Genomic DNA, 9,056 nt, shown 5'->3' on the forward strand with positions numbered 1-9,056 from the left:
ATGACAAATAAGTCAGGGTGAAGTCCATTCTCAGATGATTGAGAATTTCATAATGTGTGGAATATTAGGGACTCATCTGGGCAACAGATCTTGGTGTTGGTAATGATTATTTGAGCTTGGAGGTGGGAGCATTGAACATTTATTGACACATCTCTGCTTTGCAAGATGAGAAACAAAGTTCATGTCTAAGATGTCTAGCCAAATCAACAGTGTATCTAAGCATTCTTTTTTTTTTCTACCAGGGATTGAACTCAGGACGTTGTGCTTGTGAGGCAGATGGCTGCACAACTGAGCTAAATCCGCAGCCCACATTCTTTTAATCATTTCACAAAAAGTTATAGTAATAATTACATTTAAAGTACTTTAACACCACTCAAAAAGAAAAATTTGTAGTTGTAATGTCTGTGCAACATAAAATTTACCATTTCAGTAATTTTAAGTGTACAGATATTATGTTTACATTGCTCTAGTACCATTATCTCATCCAACTCTTGAACTCTCTCATTTTCTCAAAATGAGACTTTATACACAATTTACAATAACTTTATCATTTCCCCAATTCCATCCCCTATCACTCACTATTCTACTTTCTATCTCTATGAATTTGATGAATTCATGCACTTCATATATACAAATCATATGCTATTCCTTGTTTTGTGCCTAGTTTATTTCACTTAGCATAATTTCCTCATTTCACCCATATTGTAATATGTGTCAAAATCTCCTTCCTTTGAAAAAAATATATATATCCATTCGCCCATCAAAAGACACTTGGGTTGCTTCCATGTTTTAGTGCCTTTGAATAATGCTGATATGAACAAGGGTATGACAAGTACTTGCTACAATTCCTACTCCAAATTCTTTGAGTATATATCCAGAAGTGGAATTTTTGGTTCAAATGATAATTCAATGTTTAATTTTTTAAGAATTTACCATACTGCTTACCATAGCAGCTGTTCCATTTTACATTCCCATCAGCAATGCACAAGTGTTCCAAAGTGGTATTTTAAAATTTGAAAGTTAGAAAAAAACACTGCAAATGTTGGGAAGGAAAGATGGGCTATAAAAAGCCAAATGAAAGAAAGTTGCTCTTACTTTTTAATTATCTAAACCAGAAGAGCTTCCCAAGTGATGAATCTTGGATAGTTTTCAGATATGTTCTGTGCAGCAGTTAGGGTGGAGTATCAATTTGATTGGTTTTGGTATCTACCCCAAGGATTGGTGGAGCACACTTCTAGGCGTGCTTGGGTGTGCCATGGAGGTGTGGTTTTGGAGTCCCTGGTTTATTCCTCTTGGGTGCTGTTTTCTTGCTCTGCTTCCCAGTCTTCATGAACTAAGCATCTTTTCTCTACCACTCTCTTTTATCATGCTGTTTCTGCCTTGGAGCCATTTAACCATGGGCTGAATCCTTCTGAGAGGGTGAGGCAAATTAAACCTCTCCTCCTTAAATTGTGGGTGTTTGGTATTGTGTCTCAGTGAGAGGAAAGAAGATTAATATATCTTGATATTGAAACATCATCTTTGGGGATATGAAAGGGGTATCCAAGAAATCAAGCAGGGCCTAGGGCTAAAGCCTGCAGTCCAGAACACTCCCCAGTTTACACTAGTGTGTCTTACAAACATGATTTTCTATGTGGGTTAGTACATGAAAAAGGGCACCACTGAGCTAAATCCCTGGGCCTTGAGTACATGTTCTGTTCCAGGTGCTAAGTCAAACTGTGTATACCTGAAAAGTGCTGTAACATGAGCATGATTAAAAAATTGTCAAAGAGCTCTGTCTTTTGAAGGCAAGAAACAAATAAGTAGTCAGAATACAGCATTGAAGGTATCTCCTAGAAGTGGAAGAGCTACATGGTGCTACATACATATCCTAACTACCATCCCTGACCCATTCAGATCACAAGATCGGAAGAGAAAGCTCTATGAACTTTTTATTTTCTCTAAAATTGGGGAATCGGTTGGAATATTTATTTCTCATCTGATAGCATGTGGATGCTCAGGGTAACTTGGGCATGTTAGGAGACAAACTGTGTGGACTAAACTACCTGTTAAAATTTTTAGTTGTGTCTGATGGACAAAGTTTCGAGACTTAAAATTATCATTTGCATTACAATTGAAAAAGAACTATGAAGTTTCCAGAAAGCCATCTATGTTAGTTACTTTTCTCTGGTTGCTGAGACACTTAACCCAAAGTTAAAGGGGGAAGCATTATTTAGCTCATAGTTTGTAGAGGTTTCAGTCCACAGTTGGCTGGCTCCAAGGCAGAGTGGCATATAGCAGGGGGGGATGATGCAGCAGAGAAAAAAAATCATGGTGGCCAAAAGATAGTAAAGCAACAAGGGACTTTAACAACATCTTTCTGCCCCCTTTGTCTTATCTACACTATTTAGGGAAGGTAACACTCACACCCTTAATCCTAGTGCCCTTGAGCCCAGCATTGCACCATGAATCAATCATACTGCAGTTTTCTCTGCTCTCAGTTCCTTGGGTTTATTTCTTATGAGAACAATATCACACAGTTCTTTAATATTTAGCCTATCTCTTTCATTTAACTGCAAGTGTCGTGGAATTGAGGCAAGAGAGTGGGTATGGGAGACTGGCTGGAAAGTGGCCACATTCTGTTAATTGCAAAGTTCCAGGACACATATGCAGAGCAGTTCCCTGCAGACGGACTTCTTATGAGAATTTGAGCAGTTTTGGATAGAATGGTTAAGACCTGACATCACCCTGAGGAATGGGAGATACAAAAAAGACAGTCACCACTGAACTCTCTGCTTCTGTGTTCATTCACAGCAATCCACTCTCACAGAGCAGAGCATGTTTCTTTTCCTACCTTTAATACATGTAAAACCCTCCTACTGTTTGCCCTTATCTTAACCAATTCTTTGCTCAGAACAGGAAGAACCTAGAAACTATTTCGAGAAGGAGACTTTAACACCTCAAAACCTGGTAACAAAAGCAGAAATGTTTGTGGGATGAATCAGTTAATGAGCAGAGAACTAAAAAACAAGAATTATTTACAGAAAGTATTAACATATTCACAAGAACTAGGAGAGATCACTGAGAAAAGGCACACATTAAACAAATCTCCATTGAGGGGTTTTTGACAGCTATGGCATGGTTTCATGATATTATCAATACTCCCATGGTAACACTTTCAAAGGGCCCTTTTAGGCTTCTTTTCTAAAGTCCTCCCTCCCTTTTCTTTAGGTAATCAATATGACTGAATGCCTACATGAGCTGCAACTACCTAAATTCATTGGGCTATTTGTGTTTATTTTTTGGATGGTAGTAAATGGACCCAGAAATACTACCACACATTATCTGAAGTCCTCTTAAAGAATTACTATTGTTAGCAGAATCATCTTTATTTTCTATATGATTTGAATGCTTATACATATATTTGAGTTTTGTCTACTGATGGATTACAAAAGGGATTCATTTTAGCTTTTCTATAAGTAAGGTTATTTCTAAAAATCCAAGAAAGGATATTGCAGAAGAATTAAAAAATTATGAGTTGAGGACTTTTATAAAAAGGTACTTTAGTAATAAATGTTTTGATCTGAACTGTTGTGAAAGCACAAGTAGCCCAACAGAAAGAGTATCAGAAATTTCTTTTTAACGCAGAGCAACAGTGTTTTAATCTGGTTAAAATTCTGGGAAAACACTGGAAATCCCCAAAGCAAAGTGCCAGATGTCATTTTTGGATCCTGGATACATGGGCTTGGTTGCTAAGAAGATGATGCCTCCTCCCTCCTCCACACTCAACTGATGCCTGAGCAACAGAGAGTTGATGTAAGCAGATCAGGGATCTAACAGTGTCAACTGTGCTGACATCATCCTAGCTGTGCAGGGCTGATGGGAATTCAGAATATCAAACATCATATCAAGGGCAGTGACCAGTTGTGACTCATTTCCCTGGAGAAGTAGGGGAGAGGAAGGGAGAGGGGAGGATTATCTCACACTGACACACACACAGCCTTTCAGACTGAGCTGTTTGACTGTCTTATTTGAAAGCAGGAAAACATTATTCTGTTTCTGACACATTTTTGTACCGGAAACACTTTGTATTCTAGTCCTGTGTATCTCAATGTATAATTGAGTGCTTCAACATCATAGTTCATGAAAATGCACATTTTTTAGGAGCATTACATAAGCCTTGCTATGAGAACATTCAATAAATTTTGCTTTTTCCTATTTCATCTTCAGGTATCATCTAGAGAACTGTTCAAATACCACTAAATTGAAAAGAAGCTGAACAAAAGAGCATGATGACATTGTGGTGGTATTACTAAATGAGTACAGCTTTTTAGGGTCCTAACCAGAATATATTGCTGGGACAGGGGGACAGGATTTGTGGTCAATGCTCAATAATTGCTTCTAGAATAAAACAAAAGCCTATATATTTGTAAGTGTGAGCATCACTATATGGGCTTTTATCTACTTTGTAGAGTTAATTATTTATCAATTGACTTTAAGTGACAGTGGGTAGTAAAATTGAATAAAATAACCATTTCATTATTAAGGTACCAGTTTCACCAATCTCTTGTCCATTTGAACATTTCATTAGAATGACTGAGTCGAGCAGTTAAGTCAGAAAGGAGCTTTCATCAAAGCAGTCAAAAGGCTTCCTACAGGATTAAAGAGTGACTACAACGTAGGAAGTACAGAAAGCTGATTCATGGTTATATTCCTTTAGAAATGATCCCAATATGTCTTTTCACTCTGTGGAATATCAATTTATCTATGTTTTGTGTCAGTCACAACACAAGGGACGAGAGAACAATGATTGTTTTTGCCCTGTACTTAAATGCTAAAAAATGACATTTATTCTTCCATTTACTGTGCATGTTTAGTAAAATGGCATATGCATGACAGATTGTGAAGCATATTGGAATCAATGTGTATTGGTTATGATTGGTATAGATTGAACAGCACAGAAACAGAATGGTGTGCTGCAGATCGATCTATTGGACATTACTTGCATTGTACAGATAATGTTGGCGGCAAAAAGGGGAGAATATGGCAAGGGACAGGTGGGTTACTTAGAATGATATGGGGATCGACCAAAAATCTAGGCTGTTGTTATGTGATATTAAGTAAGTTGGTAAGAGAGATAAAATGATAAGAGAAGCTAAAAAAGCCTAAATTTCAGATAGAGAGTGGTAACAGGGATTGTCAATGGTCTTGCAAGCTGAGTAATAAAGAGAAATAGGATATTTTGGGAATGTTAATGTGAGAGGCTGATGGACAGAAACATGAAAGAAAAAAGCCTGGAGAACATTGATATGACCCTTCTAGAATCTCCAGTCAAGAATGCCATGACCTCTGTTCAGGAATCTTTTGGAAAGCAAGAAGCTAGAAGAAGAAGGTAATATTTGAGGTTTTAGGAGCAGGATAAATACCAAATTGGCTAAAACAAGCAAGAAAACTTGTTCCTTAGCAAATAGAGCAAATTGCCATTAAGAAGAAGGGGTATGCCAATCCTATAATTATGAACTTGAGGATAAATTGGAGTTTGTTTTATAGAAAATCTACCTGGTGGAGTCAATGATGACCTCCCACCTGCTGTCTGTATGTTGGAGTAATAATGAGACAAGAGATTAGGGTGTGGCAAAACTGGCTGGGAAGTAGGTGTGACCTGTCAACTACAAGATCCTGGAATGCATGTACTGAACAATTCCCAAGCCCTGAATATGGATTTCTTGTGAGAATTCAAGCAGGTTTTCAATAAGATGGCTTAGACCTGTCATCAGCCTGAGGTGTGGGATCCACGCACTGCCTCTCAGGACACATATGCAGAAGTTCTTATGGGTTTACTTGAGATGTAGATAGCATAAAAGGACACAGATGCCAAAAAGAGCTCGCTACTGTGGTTTTCCTCATGATGGCTTGTCATGTGTCCTTCAGGGTATACTTTTATTTTGCTTTTTTCTCTTCTTTTTGGCCCAGGCTCACTCTGGAGATCCAGTTTCTCCCTCACTCTTCATTTCTACTTTTTCAAATAACCTTTGTCACTGATTTATGCTTGTTCCATTCAATTCTTTTTTGAGGTGAGAAAAACCTGTAATCTAACTCCAGAAAGAGATGCAAGCACCATGAAACTGGGTAACATTTATTTTGCAAGCCACTTTTAGAAGGAAACTACCTGGTAACAATAGGAATAATGGACCTTCAATGATGGAGATTTTGGAATATAATCTTATTTAAGATAAGTGCTGGAAAAGCCAAGCTGAATGGCACATGCCTATAGTTCTAGCACTCAGTAGGCTGATGCAGGAGAATCACTGGGTTTTAGGTCACCCTGGGTTACATAGTGAGTTCAAAGCCAGAATAAACTACGTAGTGAGATCCTGTCTTTAAAAAAAGATAACTGATCAAGAAGGTTGTGTTAGAAAGGGATTGACAATTCTATGATTGTCTAGAAAGGCTAAGTTGATTATGGACAGGTTGCTGATTACAGTGATGCACAAATTTAATTTGTTCAGTGATTCTGAGGAACAAAACTGCATTTGTGTTTATGGCCATGGTCATGTCTGTCAAGTGATATGGAATTCATGAACAGAAGCAAAATTTTGCCAAACATTTTTATTTGCACAACGAACTGTTTGAGAACAGAAGCATTTGTGAACTGAGGTATTACTATAATGTGACCATTATTTAGGAGTCCAGCTATTGCCTAGAAGGCCATCACATACAGTTTAGAGAAATATAGAATTTGCTGCAATGGTTTTAGCTAAAAACATAGTGTGATGCCAAAGTACAGAGACTTCACTAATCTTGGAAAGGGCAAAGATTCATGGAAATAGACATGATGTATGGTCTGCAGAGTTGGTGGAGGTAATTCTTAGGGTAGGGTGTAATATGTTCAGAAGCAAGAACTAATCTAGCAGATATCTTGTCATCCGTGAGACAAGCTTTAAGGAGTTTAAATGACTTAGAACATGTGAAATCCTTGTCCAAGTTAGATCTCAAAAGGTGCTTGAAAATCACTTTAGTCTGGCAGATTCACTGGATTTTCAGAACTTTTCAGGAGTGAATTCTTATACTGATACTAAAGTAAACTCTCTTAACCTTTCTTGTTCCTGATTTGACCCTAGTTTAATTTTCAGTCTCATGGACACAGCTAAAACAATACCAGCCTGCACTATCTGCAGAGAGGGTGTGATTCACTATACAGGTAGAAACTACTTAATAAATGTATGCTAGCTTCGTTGCTAAGAGAGTAGTAGACTCAACCCACGACTCTTAGATTTATATTTGCTCAAATCTTGACACTGTAGTTTGTACTTTTTGTAGCAGAGTCAAGTCAAAATGGTATGCAAGTGACTGTGCCCTTATGCCATAAATATAGCGTCATGATGGTATTTAGCAAAGAGACCCAGAATATTCACATCCAGATATTTACTGGCCATTCTTACCTAGAAAGATTATAAGAAATATTTGTATAGAAGAGGCAAATTAAGGAAAAGTAACATATTGTTGCAGCTTGGGCTTTGGACTCAAATCCAACACAGAATGCTGATAGATTTGGAGGAACTCTGAAGTTCTTTCTTTTTAAAAAAATTTTGGGTATAGCGGAGATTGAACTCAGCATTTTGCAATAAGCTATATCCCCAGTCCTTTTATATTTTTTATTTTGAGACAGGGTCTCACTAAGTTATTAAATTGCCCAGGATGAGTTCAAACTTGTGATCCTGCTGCCTCACCCTCACAAAGGGCTGAGATTGCTGGTGTGTGCCACTGCATCCTGAAAATCATTTATCTAGAATATATTGAGTTACCCAAAACCACAAAGGCTGAAAGGCTGAGTTGCTTTATTTATGCCTCCCAGCTAACACCTGGGTTTATTTATTACAATGTTGGCCACAAACTATTGAGAATGAAAGAGAATACAATACTAAAGAAGGTTGCCTCAATGCCTAGTAAGGTGGATAATGGTGTAGATGTCTGTGTTTTTCTTAAATATTCAAGATGTGGGACACTAATGTCCTAAAGGAAAATTGGAGGCCATTTCTGATTGCTTTTGAAAATTTTGACTCTTGGAAGTGGGGCCCAGTGTGTGTACTTTGATTTGGTCAGCCCATCTTCTATTTGACAGGACAGAGGGAGGCAAACAGTGGAGGAATATCCACATGTTCTCACCAATGAAGAAGCTCCTTAAAGAACCAATAGTTACCTTATCCTCATCACAAATTTTATGTTGTTCTTAGCATAATGAAATATTTAAAAATAGCTCCTATTCATTGAATATGTCTATAGGAAACTGTGCTATTAAATGGAATTTATATTTGTAGTTTTCCTGGGCTCATCATGACAGATTCAGAACATTAATATTGAGAATGCTTGATGGGGAAAATACTTGAGGCCCACAAACAGTCTGTGGCTCAGATCCTCACAGCAATGTCAGTATCATAATGTGACATATAATTTAAAGCATTTACTAGTAAGTTCATTGCAATGACTACACCAAGATTTTCCCTGTCCTTTGAAAAAATGTTGCTTGTGGTCAGTTCTGCACTTTTGCTTCAAATCTCTCATTATTTTTGGACAGGATCCCATACTAATGTTAAATTTGTTTAGATATAACTTTTCTGACACATATTTCAATTTTTCGTTATTTCATAACATTAATTTTTGTCTTGAATCCTATATTTCCTGAAGCACATCCCTCTCTTGCCTGCGGACATAGTTTTCCACTTGGAAAACACAGTTTTCCATTTTGATTGAACGATGGAACAATAAGGGCTCATCTTTGTACAAAAGATAATTTATTATTTATGTGAGTCAGAGCAATGTGTAGCTTTTTGCAGTGTGTGGGAAATGGAGACAGTGAATATCCGACCCTTCTGATTGATAGTTATATTAAAGGTTGTAGTCAGTTAAATAAGTGCCTTTGGATTGATCTAATAAGAGCCTTATGTTTTTTTTAATATTATTTCAGTAAATATTTGGTATGCATACTATTACCTGTCCCGCCCCATTTTTCAACTGCTATTCACCAAAGGGTCACATGAATATCATTATACAGTGTTGTTTAATGTGTATTTTGAAAA

The sequence above is a fragment of the Fukomys damarensis genome, unplaced genomic scaffold, assembly GCF_012274545.1.
Source record: "Fukomys damarensis isolate Sample0158 unplaced genomic scaffold, DMR_v1.0_HiC HiC_scaffold_24, whole genome shotgun sequence".
NCBI classification, from domain to species: Eukaryota; Metazoa; Chordata; class Mammalia; order Rodentia; family Bathyergidae; genus Fukomys; species Fukomys damarensis.